General features: G+C 38.8%; 1 protein-coding gene and 1 pseudogene across 4 annotated transcripts in view; both read left to right on the top strand.

Moving 5' to 3' along the window:
- LOC149119659 (uncharacterized) overlaps positions 1-16,049 on the top strand; it is a 149,407-nt gene that overhangs the window by 72,314 nt on the left and 61,044 nt on the right. The gene's annotated exons all lie outside the window — the stretch shown is intronic.
- Positions 2,372-2,776, top strand: LOC127484896 (small ribosomal subunit protein uS8 pseudogene; annotated as a pseudogene).

Below are 16,049 nucleotides of genomic sequence, written 5' to 3'. Positions count from 1 at the left end.
CCCAAGTACATAGTCCATCTTCTGTTTTCCTAGGCTCATTAGCAAGGAACTAGATCAGAAGTGGCACTGCCAGGACTCAAACTGGCATTCATGGGATGCCAGCGTTGCAGGTGGCAGCTTAGCCTGATGTGCCGTAACACCAGCTTCTATACCTTGTTCTGCTTTTATTTCATACATCATCCTTAATAAGTTAAAATAACAAAATATATTTAAAATGACCTAATTTCAAAATTAAATAAAAAGAAACTGTTCCTTTTGATCAAGTTTTGTAGATTGCTTTTAGTGTTTTTCAATATTTTTTTATTTGTAGGACTGTTAAGTATGTATTTACTTTTCACTTTTTTTTAATGTTGTTCCTTGTGAAGTCCCTGTAGTGCTACCTGTCTCAAAGTAGCTCACAATGTTTCTTTCACAGCTGAACATTGTTTTTTCCACTAAGCTTTCTTTATTAGCGAGATTTTTTTTAAAATGGTTTATTTATTTATTTGAAAGGCAGACAGACAGTGAGAGGAGAGAGATACCTTCCATCCACTGGTTCACCCCCAGATGGCTGTAGCAGGTCTGTACTAGGCTGAAGCCTGGAGCTAGGAATTCCCTTCTTGTTTCCTACTTGGATAGCACAGACCCAAGCACCTGGACTTCCTTCTGCTGCCTTCCCAGGTGCATTAGCAGGAAGCTAGATTGGAAGTGGAGCAGCTGGGACTCAGACCAGCAGTTTCATATGGGATGCTGGTTTCACAAGCAGTGGCTTAACTGAGTGCTCCACAATTCTGGCCTTTTGGCAACATTTCTGTTAGCTGCAGTGAATAACCTATCTGACAAATGCAGCTTTAAACAATGGATTTTATTTGTGTGAAAGCAAGAGACATGGAGTTAGTCATTCCAGGTAAGTATGATGCCTTATTGATATACCCAAGGATGTGAATATTTTCTCTATTCATACTGTTATTCTTGGCATTTGTGCTCCCATTTTGATAATGCAAGATGACTGCACCATCTCTGGTCATCACTGGCATTTTCGAGGTAGGAGGAAGAGGAAGAAGTGATAGATAAACTAAAAATAAATAAATAAATAAATAAACAAACTAAAAATCTAAGTTTTTCCTGGAATGGTATTATTGACTTTTCGTATTCTCTGAGCCAAACTGGATTATATAGATGATTTTAGGTACTAGTGAGCTCAGGAAAGTAAATATTCAGCTTTCTATGCTGTGTGGTATAAGAAGTGAAAGAATACAGGGGTTCTGAAAGTAGGTAGGCTGGTCAGTTCAAATAGCTTAGCAGACCTTACGTTCTTCCTTTTTGACATTAGGAGGTGTCTTTTTCCCTTGTGATTAACACACTGACATTATAGGAATTTCGACAATAAAATGGCTACCATGTAAATTCTTTACAAATGATGATAGCTTATTGCTTTTTTTTTTTTTTACTAAATTCATTTAGTCCTAACAGGAACCATATTGGTTCATTGGATTATCACTGATGAGAAAATTTACGCCAGAATGATTAAACAGTTTTTTAGAAAAACTACTAGCTAGTCATTAATAGAGCTAGTATATTTGTCCAAATCCATGTTTTTAATAAATGTGATATGGTTTCTCCTTACCTGCCTGGCCTCCCCCCCCCCCCCCCCAATGATTTAGTTTTGAAAGGCAGAGTGAGAGAGAGACAGAGAGAAAATCATTTTCCATATACTGGGTCACTTTCCAAATGGCCACAATGGTCAGATCTGCGTTAGGCTGGAGCCACGCAGCAGGAATTCTATCTTGGTCTCACACATGGGTGATCGGGCCCCAAGTGTTTGGGCCATATTCTGCTGCCTTCCCATGCACAATTAGCAGGCAGCTGTATGGGAGGCAAAGTAGCCAGGACTCTTAATTTCACCCTGGTATGGAATGCCAGTGTTGCAAGTGATGCTTAACCTGCTTGGCCACAATGCTGACTCCCCTAGCTGGCTTTTCTTTCCATTATTTATCTGTACCCACCTTAAAGGTAAAACCCAGATACATTTAGTTATATTCTACCAAGTGACGTAGTCCCATGTAGACAATATGTTTTGAATAAATATCTAGCATTCTTACCAGAGTGCCTCTTCCACCTCTTTGTTACCTATTTATGCATAGAAGATCAATCTGAAAATCAGGGCTTTTTAAAACAATAGTCATTTTATTGTATCTCAGAATGTTGACAGTGAAGACTGTCCAAAAGTAAGAAAACAGAACAGATTTTAATCGGCAAGAACTATTGTCATAGGAAGAAGTCCAGCATGAACTGAACTCAAAATTCAGTTTGTTTAAATATGACTGGGCATCTTAAAAGCATAATAAGAGAATGAAGAAGGGGAATTCTGCCATCTTCCCGTGCCGCTGCGATGGAGCCCATGAACGTCTTGGCAGATGCTCACAAGAGCATCAACAATGCGGAGAAGAGAGGCAAGCGCCAGGTTCTTATCAGGCCGTGCTCCAAAGTCATGGTCAGGTTTCTGACTGTGATGATGAAGCATGGTTACATTGGTGAGTTTGAAATCATTGACGATCACAGAGCTGGGAAGATCGTGGTGAACCTCACCGGCAGGTTAAGCAAGTGTGGAGTGATCAGCCCCAGATTTGACGTGCAGTTGAAAGATTTAGAAAAATGGCAGAATAATCTGCTTCCATCCCGCCAGTTGGGTTTCATTGTACTGACAACCTCAGCTGGCATCATGGACCATGAAGAAGCATGAGGAAAACACACAGGAGGGAAAATCCTGGGATTCTTACCCTTTCATAGAAACTAGGAGACAGGGCCCTTACTTACCTTCAGGAGTTGGCTGGAACAACAGTAAAATACTTAGCAGGCATGAACTGTTAGAAACTATGTTAGTGTTTGTTCAGATCTCTGTGCTGAGAGTCTGCAGTCTTTATAGGCCAAGGTTGACTGAGGTTTAGTCAAAAAGAGGGCTCAGAGGATCCTGAGTTTGATTGAGGAGACCCTTTGTTAGGAATCAGGCCTGGATAGGTTTGGTCACTTTTCTGTTTCATGTGATATCTACTGAGTTAACAGAGTGGTATTCAGCTGAGCCACGGGTTGGTATCAATGTGTAATATAACATTGCTCATATGCCTGATATTTTGTTACGGATAGTTGGAAGCCAGCCCTTCTCTGCAGCTGTTGGTCATTATGCCTGTATGTCATCTCTCCAGTATGGTAGTCCTTGTGTAGTCATGTATCTTACTTGATGGTTCAGGTCTCACAAAGAGAATGCTACCCATGATAGGAAATATCAAACTGCATATAATAGGGTAAGATGTATTATCTCTAGAGGAAAATACATGTTATTCTAAGTGACTTCTCTTAGTTTCCACTGACTATATAAACAGAATTGAGATATTTGATTACAGATCCAAATGCCACTTGGCAATCAAACTGTCATAGTTGTCCACTCAGGAAATAAATTATTCAGCTTGTCCCTTTGAAAATTAAAATTCTACCAAGTTCAAGCAATTAATAACGAACACTTTGGCTTGTAAATATATAGAGTGAAGGCTTTGATTTGTTGGCAAATTAGTGGTGAAAGCTCATTTCATGAAAAAGTTATCCTTTAATAAATATGGATAAATCAAAAATAACATTAAGTAGTTTCACCATCAAATTCATTCAAGTGCTAAAAAGAGTCAGTGGATTTTTAAGCATTAGACTATTTCTTCTCATTAGTTATACTTTTACATTGAAGCAGTAATCTCCAAAATAATTCTAAAAGCTTCATTATCATCTTGTGAAGAGGTTTCTGAGAGAAGCCAAGGGTGACTTTGGAAAGTTTAGTGAAAATGTCTGAATAAAGATATCACCCTTTAATGCAAGACATTGGGTTAAGCCCTAGAAACAGATATTATAAATGTTGACTCATGTGGAAATTAGTAAGATCAAAATTAAGTTTTCCTGAACCATAGGTTACTATTGGTCTTATTTGGCGCACCCCCCCCCCCAAAAAAAAAAAAACCCACACACAAAAAACCATAGCTTTTCATTGTGTTTGAGCTCCTGTTAGATATGTTCACTCCCCAAATGACCACAACAGCCAGAGCTGAGCAGATCAGAAGCCAGGAGCCTCTTCCAGGTCTCCCACATGGGTGCGGGGGCCCAAGGACTCAGGCCATCTTCTACTGCTTTCCCAGGCCATAGTAGAGAGCTGTATTGGAAGAGGAGCAGCAGGAACTCAAACCAGCGCCCATATGGGATGCCAGCGCTGCAGGCTGGGGCTCTAACCCACTGCGCCACAGCACTAGGCCCAGATTTATTTAGTTGAAAGGCAGAGGGAGAAAGAGAGGTCTTCCATCTGCTGGTTCACTCCCCAAATGGCCGCAATAGCCAGAACTGGGCCAAGGCTAAGCCAGGAGCCCAGAACTTGATACGGGTCTCTCCCATGGATGGCAGAGACCCAGTCACTTAAGCCATCACATGTTGCCTTCCTGGGTGTGAATTAGTGGGAAGCTGGAATTGGGAGCAGAGCCAGCTCTTTAATTTAGGCATTTCAATATTATGCTGAATGCTTGCCCTGAGAACAATTTTAATTTATGAAAATTGCATTACATTATCAATTTTGTTTCTTTTTTCAATGCGTATTATGCCTTTAAAATCCTCTGATTGCAATTTACATATTTAATCCATTGCTTGTAGCTACAGCATAAGAGATATCAAAGCTATTCAATTGATAATGTGGCCCACTTTTGCTAAAGTAGCCAATTCCAGTGGGTAAGAATGGATGTCCCAGAGAGTACAGTAAAAAGCTACAGTGAACAAAATATTGTATATATCTACTTACAGGCAGCTGAAACTAGGGATGTGTGGGTGTATGGCAGAAATGATATATGAAATCTCTGACAAGTACTAAAAGAGGGGGGAAAAACTTAGATCACTCTGGAGTTACTCTGTTGCAAGAGCATGCCTTTTTGATTAGCAGATATTCTCCATTTGAAAATGAGTTTCTGCCTTGATATGCCCAGAAAGATTGAACACCTGATTGTGGAATTCCCAAGTGGCTGTGCAATCCCACACTACTATTTATGAACTAGGTGCTATCTGATCCATAAAATTGGATGTGTGCAGCAGCTTTCCACTTTTAAATGAACTGGTACATTCAAAACAAAGCCTCAGCAGAACTGGAAGGCACAAGTACATGCTGAGCCAGCAGTTCAGACTGCCTTGGTATTTATTTCCTTTTCTCTCCTTTCCCATACATCTATGTTTTCAAGGAGAGGTCCCTAGGAACAGCTACTGAAGGGGACAGAAAGATAAGTCTGGTTTAATGTTTGCATCTTCATAGTATGCTAGTACATACTGTGGTATGTGGATGGCCACTACGTTAGAGCCCCAGTCAGGGGTCACCCAGAAAATGGAGGAGAAGGATAACTCCGTGGTTGGTCATGACTCCAGTTGGTGCACTAGGGATGTGTGGGTGTATCCTAGGTAGATGGAGATTCCATTGTGCATAGACACAGAGATAATCTGGGTTTGGCCCTATGGCAATTCATGGGTAAAGACTAATGAGTTAGCTGGCTAGCTGGGCACTTAGTGCAGTTGGAAAATTGGTGACAACATTTTAGGACAAGGCATGGGAATGAACTTCTCCAAATGGGCACTGAGGAGGAGGAGATTTACCTTTTAAAAAATTAAAGGACATTCAATGTGAGAGGCTGTCTGATATATAGAATGATATATTTTATGGCTAGTAGTGATTACACAATGTGTAATTGTGGCACGGTGATTACACAATGGGCGGTGATTACACAATGGGCTTATCGACTAAGTGGTCATGGCAAAAAGTATGGAGACTGCAAATTTTTATGAAACAGGATTTCAGCTGATTAAGGCTCGTGATATGGCTACCATAGCTGCTAAATACATTACCTTTTAGTAAGAGAGGACAAAGTTTGAGTCTTCATTTTCTATAACATGCTGGGGGAGCTTTCCAGCTGCCTGGTGTCACATTGATTATATTGGATCTTTTCCAGAAGGGGAAGCAATTTGTTTTCAAAAGAAGATACCTACAATCTGCATATGGTTTGTTTTTCCTGGCCAGTACTTCCACTGAACTTATGTACCCAGAATGCATTACATTTGTTGTGGTACAGCACACAACTTCATCTATAAATGAGAGACACATTTTACGGAAAAGGGAATGAAGCAATCAGCACAGGCAAGGGAAATTTAATGATTTTATGCAACTTTATTCCACTACCCAGGAACAGTTGTTCTGCTTGAACTCTGGAATATTTTGGTAAAGTTTCAGTTAATACCAGCTGGAGGATGACACCTTGCAATATCCGGATGTTGTCATACAAGATGTTTAATATTGCTCAAATAGTAAGCAAAATATGATACCCTCTTTGCCGTAGCATAAATGTCTGGGTATAGGGAATCAAGAGATGAAAGTAGGAGTACTGTTTCCAGTTTACACCTAAGAGCTCCCTAGAAGAGTGTGTTTCTTATTCCTGTGCTTTTGATCTAATGCCTTTAAACATCCCAGTGTGCAAGAATACATTTGTGGTTCCGTTATGATGGAAGGTGAGACTTCCTCTTGATCCTGTTCTTGAGGAAGCTACAGAGAAAGTCAGTGTACTGGCCAGAGTAATCAATTCAAGTTACTCAGGGTGAAAAAGGGTTACTGGTATACAGTGGAAGCAATTGTGAGTCAGTGTGAAGTCCAGAGAATTCAGGAACAGCTCTTAGTATTCTCTTGTTGTACTAGTCTTGGCTAATACAAAGCTGTGCTCAGCCATAAAAAGCATCAGGACAAAGGCTCAGATATGCAGAAATGTAAGTTAAGATTCTTCTTTCAGGTAAAGAGACTATCTAGCCAAGATATTGGAAGAAAAGAAATTGAATATGAACTTGATCATAGAAAAGGACGCCATGATTATCAGTTTTTTAGCTGGCTATAGATACCACAGTGGTAATGGCTATGTGTTATATTAATTGACTGCCACTCCCCTCCTCCCCTTGCCCTACTAAAGAACTATGGTGTTTTATATTCTAGGTCGGAATGTGACTGAATTGGACTTTATGTGCCCCCTGTGTTTGAGATTCCATTTTTCATCCAAGTAGATAAAGGACAGGCATTTGTGTGTGTGTGTGTGTGTGAATTTTAAGTCCCTGGTATAATCTTTTCTCTACTTTTGTTCTCAGTTGGTCACTGCCTTCTTGTTTTCCATTTTGCTTCTCTGGTTAGAGAGCTAATACTTGGGAAAGGAAGGAAATTTTAATGACACAGGGGACAAAGGAATGGGCTGTGTTCAATCAACTCGCTTCTCCCAGATATACTCTTCTCCCATCTCCCTCTTTGTGCCCTGAGATGCTTATCTTTGTGGACCACAGTGACCTGACTACTTTTCTTGCTTGCTTTTGGTAGCCAGTGGGAAGCATAGGGAGGAGAATTAAAAAGGATGAGAGTGAGAAATGCGATTATTTATTCCCTTAATTCACTCCTTTCCGTAGAATAGCCATGTGATGGCAGTCGCTGCATTCTTCTACCCAAGACCATAGATCCTGCGAAGCCTTTCCCTACGGCTCTAATTGTCCCGTGGTCCCTGTACCTTGCCCTGTCTTTCATCCTTCAGCGCTAAGTGGGTTAAGAACTTCTATTGTTGACAGGTCTGGGGTACTTTATTACACCTTACTGCTTTCTCTTATTCCTTCCCATATCTGAAAACAGTTCATTAAATACTTTTTAATAATACATTTTGACTATGTAATAATCCATTTTGACTATGCCATTTGTTTATTGCTAAGACCATGTAAATACAGTGATCTAAAATAACAACATCTAGGTATTTGTGCATGTTCAAGAAAATGTATTACTTCAGTACTTTTTGTTCGTGGCTTTGTTTAAAAATAATACATTTTTTAAAGATTTATTTTTATTTATTTGAATTGCAGAGATAGGAAGAGGAAGCAGGAAGGGAGAGAGAAAGAGAGAGGGAGAGAATGAATATGAATGTTGGATCTGTTGGTACACACCCCAAATGACTGTAACAGCTGGGACGGGCCAGGCCGAAGCCAGGAGCCTGGAACTCCATTCAGGTCTCCCAAGTGGGTGGCAGAAGCCCAGGTACTTGTGCCATCTTTTGCTACCTGCCCAGGTGCTTTAGCAGAGAGCTGGAAAGGAAGTGGGGCAGCCTGGACTTGAACCAGGGCTCATGGGATGCCCATGTCGCAGGTGGTGGCTTAACCTGCTGTGCCACTATGCCAGCCCCCCAAAATGATAAATTCTTTTATTTTGGTGGAAGAAGGTTTACAATTTCTGATGTTCACACAAGTAAGACATTTATTTTGTAGTTTTCATATAGAAACATAGCTTGCAGAATTTATTTGTGGAGATACAGCATTCTGAGGTCCCTCTGCTAATACTCAGAATGTGTTAACCTTCCACAGTGAAACATATGTTTATCTAGAGACAGAAAATCCACAGCTGTTGCTTTTAGAAATGGTTATCATCTGGGTATACCTCAGCTGCTAGTAAAACTGGGCCATAGTACTCACAAAGTTCCTCAATACTCAACCAGCCCATTCTGCCTATGTCACCCATATGATTTATTTATTTATTTATTAAAGATTTATTTATTTATTTGAAAGCCAGAGTTACACAGAGAAGGAGAGGCAGAGAGAGAGGTCTTCCATCCACTGGTTCACTCTCCAGTTGGCCACAAGGACTTGGGCCATCTTCTACTGCTTTCCCAGGCTATAGCAGAGAGCTGGATCAGAAGTGGAGCAGCCGGGACTCCAAATAGCACCCATATGGTATCCTGGCACTGCAAGCAGTGGCTTCACCCACATGATTTAAACATATTTTGTTTTCCAATTAGCAGCTCTTTAACCACAGAAATAAATGACAAGGGGTGAACATGTGAGAATAATAGTGGAGGATTATTAAAGATATGCTTATTTTGGTACAAAAGTTTTTGAAATTTATGCCTAATTTTTGTTTTATATTGTGCAATTACATAAACTTTTTGAAGACCCCTCAGTGCATGGGTTTCCAAATTGTTTTGCATCAAAGATATTTCATTTTCCAGTGTTTTTAAAGTGATCTCATACTTTCCCACTTTTTGGTTCTTGATACCAGAGAGAATCTAGCAAAATCTCTCACTACTTCAGCTTCCCATGCTGTGTGGCATATGTGTCTGGCACTGTGATAATTTCAGGCCATTGAAGCAACAATGCCACTGTAACATTTGATGTGGGATTTAGTTAGGTTTGTCTGGATTATTGTAATAGTCGTGCACTTCATTATGGCCTTAAAAAGTTACTTAAATTTTCTTGGTTTCGCTTTAAGTGTTTTGCACATAATTTAGAGAATAGGTCTCAAGGTGCGATGAGGCTTAATTAATCATTGTCTGAAATATAGTTTGAAATGAAGGCTCCCTAAGGAACAGTGTGAATCACTGATTCTCAAACCACAAAGATGACAGAAAAGTTAATGTTGCTGTTTAAAGTAATGTTCCTGGTGGTTGCATTAAAATTATCCATCAAATGCTGGGCCCCTAAGTGTATAAGTAATCGGATTTTTATTGAATACTGACTTAATGCCATGATACCCATCACTTCGGAGAATGTAATTTAGGAAGGTATTTTCTGCCCTTTTTTGTTACAGTTAAATCCCTAGGCAAGATATGTCTTATTATATTGACACATCTGATGAAACATTTATGATAGAATGAAATTCACCAGTGGGCTTGGAAAATAGTTAGCCACATTTTGTCGAATAAATACAAACTCCAGATCTGCAACAAGGTACATTCCAAGCATTCATTGGTTTGCAATTTGGAAGGCATTTTGTCACAGAAACAATGTTGTATATGGTAGGTAAAGCCCCAGTCAAAAAGAATCTAATCCAGAGAAAAACCCTACTATGATAAAATTAGGTGAAAAATATATAAAAATTATACTATCATACAATTGTATCCTCAGTGAAAGAGTTTTGGGGATTTCTGTGTGTGTGGTTATCTTGACATTAATGGCAAAATGGAGGGATCCAAATGATTTGGGGATTTGGGGCCAAGATATCAAATAGATTATGTATATACATAAAGGAAGGATATGAATGTGCTTCTGAAATTAAATTTATTTCTATTTTATTTTGTAAAACACTTTAATGATCCTCTTGACCTTTGGTGAATTTAAAATAAACTTTAAAATGAACAGAATTGAATAACATAAACTAAAAGGAATTTTTCATAAAAATACTATACACAAACAAAAGTTCCATATCAAACACAGGAATCCACATGAGGGGAAGGAAATGGTAGTGAAGAATGCATATGCAAATGAGAATGAATAAATGAATGGAAAAATGGAAAGGTTTTATATATGGTTAATTTAGCCCTTGATAATATATATTCTCTGAAAGAATATATATTTTAAAAAGAGGCACCCCAGAATACCCAAGGTACTGAAGATTATTGGGTTACAAATGTTATATTATAAAAAGGTGAGCAGACATTTAACCTAGTGGTTAATATGCTTGCATCTCTTAGCAGAGTTTGGGTTTGATTCCCAGTTGCAGCTCTGGACTCCAGCTTCCTGTCAATGCAGACCCTGGGAGGTAGTAGAGATGATTCAAGCAGTTGGGTTCCTGCCCACCCACGTGGGAAACTTGGAGAGCCATGGCCCAGCCCCAACTATTTCAGGCATTTGGGGAGTGAACCACTGAATGGGAGGGTGCTCTGTCTCTCCTCCTTAAATAAATAAAGAAATAAACACATTTTAAAAATGAACTGGAATAATATTTCAATAGACTTCTTAGTACATGGCATTGCATTATACCACATTCCATATTAATAATACACATTTCAGGGTTTGGTGTGGTGTAGTAGGTAAAGCTACTGCCTGCAACCATGGCATCCCATATGGGAGTTGGTTCATGTCCCAGCTGCTCCACTTTTTATCCCTCTGCCTTCAGATGGCCTTGGAACAACAGCAACAGATGGCCCAAGTGTTTGGCTCCCATCCACCCACGTGGGAGATCTGGATGAGGCTCTTGGCTCCCTCACCAAATGGCTGGGGCTGTTCCAGACATTATACGTGTTAGCTGTGCCAGCATCATAGGTGGTAGCTTAACTCTCTGTGGCACAACACCAGCCCCCAAATTTTTATTTTTTAACCATACCATCCAAGATGTTTTGATCTTGGGGGGGCTGATATGGTAAACTTTTGTTCCTGGACATGAACTCTTTTGGGCTTTCCAGAATGCAAATGAGTTTGTATGTATTTGTGTGATTGTTTGCTTTGTTTTGATTTTAAAGGAACATCCATGTTGACTACTTCAAAGTGTATAAACATTTTATTTTACTGGTGGCACATGTAAATGATAAATATGGTAGTTGTACAAAGGAGCAAGGTGGATCCACTGGCAGTGCCCAGACACAATTAAAGCCTTGTATGTACTTTGATGAGGTGCTAGAACAGTTCTCACATATACGTGCTGCCCTGGGAAAGCAGCGTTTACCACCATTAGGGATTCTAGTCAGTATAGCTGGACAGCTTTTCCTGCTCTCTAATTAAACTGTTTCCTGAATGTCTGTTTCTACCGAATTGGAAAATACTAATATTAAATATTTATGACAAATGGTTATATTTATTTATAGATATTCCTGAAGCTCTCCAGTAAAATCATTTTAAATTAACCTGCTTGCTTTACAATTACTATTTTGACCTCTTTAAAGCTGCGGTGAAGGATAGCAGAAATACACTTCTAACTTGAATTTTACATTTGGCAATGTCATTTTATAAAAGTGTAATGTGTGTTCAGGATGTTTTTGTTTAATGACTTGGAGCTTCCTATTACCTTTATTTAAGGCCAAAAACAAAAAAAGTAATCCAGGAAAATGCATACTTATCCCAGCTTACAGGTCCAGGTTTTTTTTAATGGGACCCTAGGTATGGTGTTCGGCTGCAGCTCCGGTCTTTTAGAGAATCCATTGCGATTCCTTTTGTTAATATTTGCTTGGATTTGTTTTGTTTAAAATGATTGTGTCTTTCCAGTAGTAGTAAGACTAGCATGAACATTAATAGTATTTGCATCCTTTGGTTCCCTAAAGTATTTGTGATAATCCTTTGAGTTTTAAGGTTTGTCTTAGCTATAACACACCCATGGAAAATTAATTCAGAATTCCTGCTCTAGGCTCTCTTTTGCTGGTACAAAATTTTCTGGCTATGACCTATAGAAATTTGTTGAATTGAATGTTGTGACTAATCTTTCAGATCAGATACATTTTACAAATACAGTTATACAGCTTTTAGAAGGTGGGTTAAACCATAGGATTCTGTTCACATCAGCTTTCCATTAATACAAAATCCTATGCAAGCTTTTCAATTCCTTACAGCATTTTTTTTTTTTTTTCAAATTTCTTCCAGTAGATTTTGTTTATCCAGAAAAAGTTGTACTGTAAGTTACCTACATCCCTACCATGGTTTTGTCTACTGATATTGAATGTAAATGTTCAGTGAAATTCTGATATTTTAAAAATCTAGTTAAAGTATAGCATTTGATAATATAATATATATTAATATGGGTTTCAACATTTTAAAATCTTCTATTTGGCTTTTAAATATGTTACCTTTTTGTTTTTTAAAGATTTATTTATTTATCTGAATGGTGAGGCAGAGAGGCAGAGGCAGAGTAACAGAGATTTTCTGTCTTCTGGTTCACTCTCCAGATGGCCGCAAAGGCCAGAGCTGCTTTGATCCAGAACCAGGAGCCTTGAGCCTCCTCCAAGTGTCCCACACGTGTACAGGGGTCCATGCATTTGCGCCATTCTCTAGTGCTTTCCCAGGTCATAGCAGAGAGCTGGATCGGAAGTGGAGCAGCCAGGACTCTGCTGGCACTACATGTGGTGGCTTTACCCAATATGTTACCTTTATTTATTTATTTATTTATTTTTTAATTGTTTGAAAGGCGCAGTTACAGAGAGGGAGAGACAGGGAAAGATCTTCTATCCACTGGTTTATTCTCCAAATGGCTGCTATAGCCAGGAGCCATCAGCTTCATCTGGGTCTCCCATATAGGTAGCAGGAGCCTAAGCATTTGGGCCATCTTCCAGTGCTTTCCCAGGCCATTAGCAGGGCGTTGGAACAGAAGTGGAGCAGCTGGGACTCAAACCAGGACCCATATGGGGTGCCAGCATCATAGAGGACAGCTTAACCTACTGTGCTACATTGCTGGCCCCACCTTTATTTTATTATTAAAAGAAAAAGGTATAGCTTACAGAAATCTCCATTTATCATATTCTTTTCAAGTTGCCTGTATCTTTTTTTTAAATTGATAAAAATTAGAGGAAAATATTGTTTTATGGAGTGACTACAAAAGAGTTGGAAAACTGATATGACTTGTCTTATAATGAATCTTCATTGGGATCTTTACTCCTCTGAGCAAGTTTGAGTTGGGGGCTTTATAGCCTATTAGCATAGCTAATTAACTATGTTCTGCAAATTTAAAATGAGGAGGAATACTGAGTCTCTTTTTCAATTGCTTACTTATTTAACCATATCAATGGGAAAGAATTCGTACAAAACATGGAGAAATGCTAACATGCATAACACATTTTAATATGAAATATTAAAACAACACATTTTAATATGAAAATTTAATCAGTATATGGTATCATTTGTTCAACATCTGTTAAGAAGGTTATAGAATGCTATGCAAGCTTGCATAATTCTTTTTTTTTTTTTAAGATTTTATTTATTTAGTTATTTGAGAGGTAGAGTTATAGACAGTGAGAGGGAGACACAGAGAGGTCTTCCTTCCATTGGTTCACTCCCCAGGTGGCCGCAATGGTAGGAGCTGCACTGATCCGAAGCAGGGAGGCAGGTGCTTTCTTCTGGTCTCCCACATGGGGGCTAAAGTTCAAGTGAAATAATGGTTACTTGAAAACAAGCACTGTGATATTGCAACATGTGACCTAATTACAGAGGTGATTATGCAGTGATTCATAGGCGAGTTTCATATATAATGTGGGTAGCCTGTAAAAAGTGGTGTTCCACATCCCAAATTGGAATAAGTAGAAAACGTGAGATTTATCACACTACTTAAAATGGTGCACATTTTAAAATTTACGAACCATTTATTTCTGGAATTTTCCATGTAACATTTTCAGACCATGGTTGACTCTGGATAACTGAAACCATGGATGAGAGGAGACTTCTATACATGCCAAAGTTGTATTTATTTGTAGTGAGCTACAAGTGAATAAATACTGAAGAGTCATCCATTTGAAAGATGGCAATTTTTACTTTGGTATTGAATTTTTGCTAATATATAAAATAAAGTTTAGCTTCAAGTATTTATTTCTTACATGAATCATCTTCTCAATAGCTGTGTTACGGATTTCCTATGCATTTAATAATTACAGTGAAATTCACTGACTTTTTAGCAGAGGTCTGTGCATTTTGATGCATATATACTTGGGTGTAACCCCCATCATGATCAGGATACAGACTAGTTCTATCACCCCAAAAGACTTCCTCCTCCCCAAAGTAGAACCTATCCAAATGCCCTTCAATGTATTAGTGGATATTTGTATTTTAAATTAAGTCACTTATTTTCCCATCATCACTTCCACATGGCTTGGTATCCTTTATTTTCTAAGCACTACCTTCAAAAAAATTTCTAGCCCTAGATCAGTCCAGCGTCTGCCTTTTCTGCTCCTGTTCCTCATCTGCAAAGTACTTCTAAAAGAAAATTCCATAGCTAAATGTGCTGATGATATTCCAGTTAAATATTTTCAATTTCCCCTCCTACCCACTTTTTAAATGTGTTTCTTCTTTGCAGTCCTAGTATTGCTGTCATATTTGGGCTGTGATCACATCCTGCCTCAATCCTGCTGTAGCACACTCAGTGTTTCCTAGCTCTTTAGTCTTTCCCAGGTATACATTCCACTTCACTCTTCCTTTAGCCTGCATCAGCGAACCTTGCAATAGTTACTGGAATAACGTTGTTACAATGTAAACTGACATTTTCATTCTACTGTTTATTCTTCAATGTTTCATCAGAGCCTCTGAGTTCAAGCTACTTAGCATGGTCCATGACTTTACGTCATCTCCTTCATGAGCACACAATACTCCAACAAAAACGAGTTTTGGGAAGTTTTTGGACAGTGAATTGCCTGGTCTATGAGTTAGTCACTTTGACCAGAATTAATTCTGACCTTTTATTCACTTTTTATTTTGGTAACACCTACTTGTCCTCTAAAACTCAGCTCATCTGTGGCTTCCTGTAGCTCCCCACATTCTTCCTGTAATAGCGATTTTGTTTCATTTAGCTACCTAGCATTATAAATTGCTGTTATGCTATGGGAGCCCCAAATCCAAGAGACTTCGTGTATACCATTCATTAACTTCAAAGAAACCACCTGAAAGTCCACTTGGAAGAGATGTAGATTTATTCTTGTGGGAGGGACTAATGGTGGCCAGTTGGTCTGTAATCCACATTACCTGGCCAGACTGCACAGTGTTTTAAATTAAGCACAGTTGGTTCATGGGTGTGTTCCCCGGTGTGCGGTAAAGCTATCAACTCTAAGTCACAATTGGCAGCTTTATTTGGCTTAGCTTCTCCTTCCCCAGCAGATTCTCCTTGGCAGGGAGTGGCCTATGCTAGAGGCATAGCTTGCTCTTTCTCAGGGTGGGAAGGTGTTATGAGCCTTCCCTACAATTGCAAACTTTTTATATTGCAGGCATAATATCTTTTCTCTCTCTCTTTCTAGCTAGCAAACAGCAAATAGTCAACTACTATTTAAGGAAATGTTGGTGTCAAATTCTGGATTCTGTTTAAAATAAAAGCTGCATACAATCTGCTAAGAACATATCTTAAAAATAAATCAAATGTATTTGAAAGCATTGATTAGCTTTTTCCTGATGATTTGAAATATTGTATGTGTGATATACTTTCTAACTCAAGTTTAAAACTTTATCTATGGGACTATTTTTTGCTTTTAAAAATTAAATGAATGGCCTTAATTTGGCACAGTTTTTAAATCACCCCTTGGGGTGCTTGTATCGCGTATCAGAGTGCCTGA

This window comes from Oryctolagus cuniculus, chromosome X (assembly GCF_051225735.1).
Source record: "Oryctolagus cuniculus isolate XC-2025 breed Fujian yellow rabbit chromosome X, ASM5122573v1, whole genome shotgun sequence".
Taxonomy (NCBI): domain Eukaryota; kingdom Metazoa; phylum Chordata; class Mammalia; order Lagomorpha; family Leporidae; genus Oryctolagus; species Oryctolagus cuniculus.
This window is presented reverse-complemented; position numbering and strand designations above follow the sequence as displayed.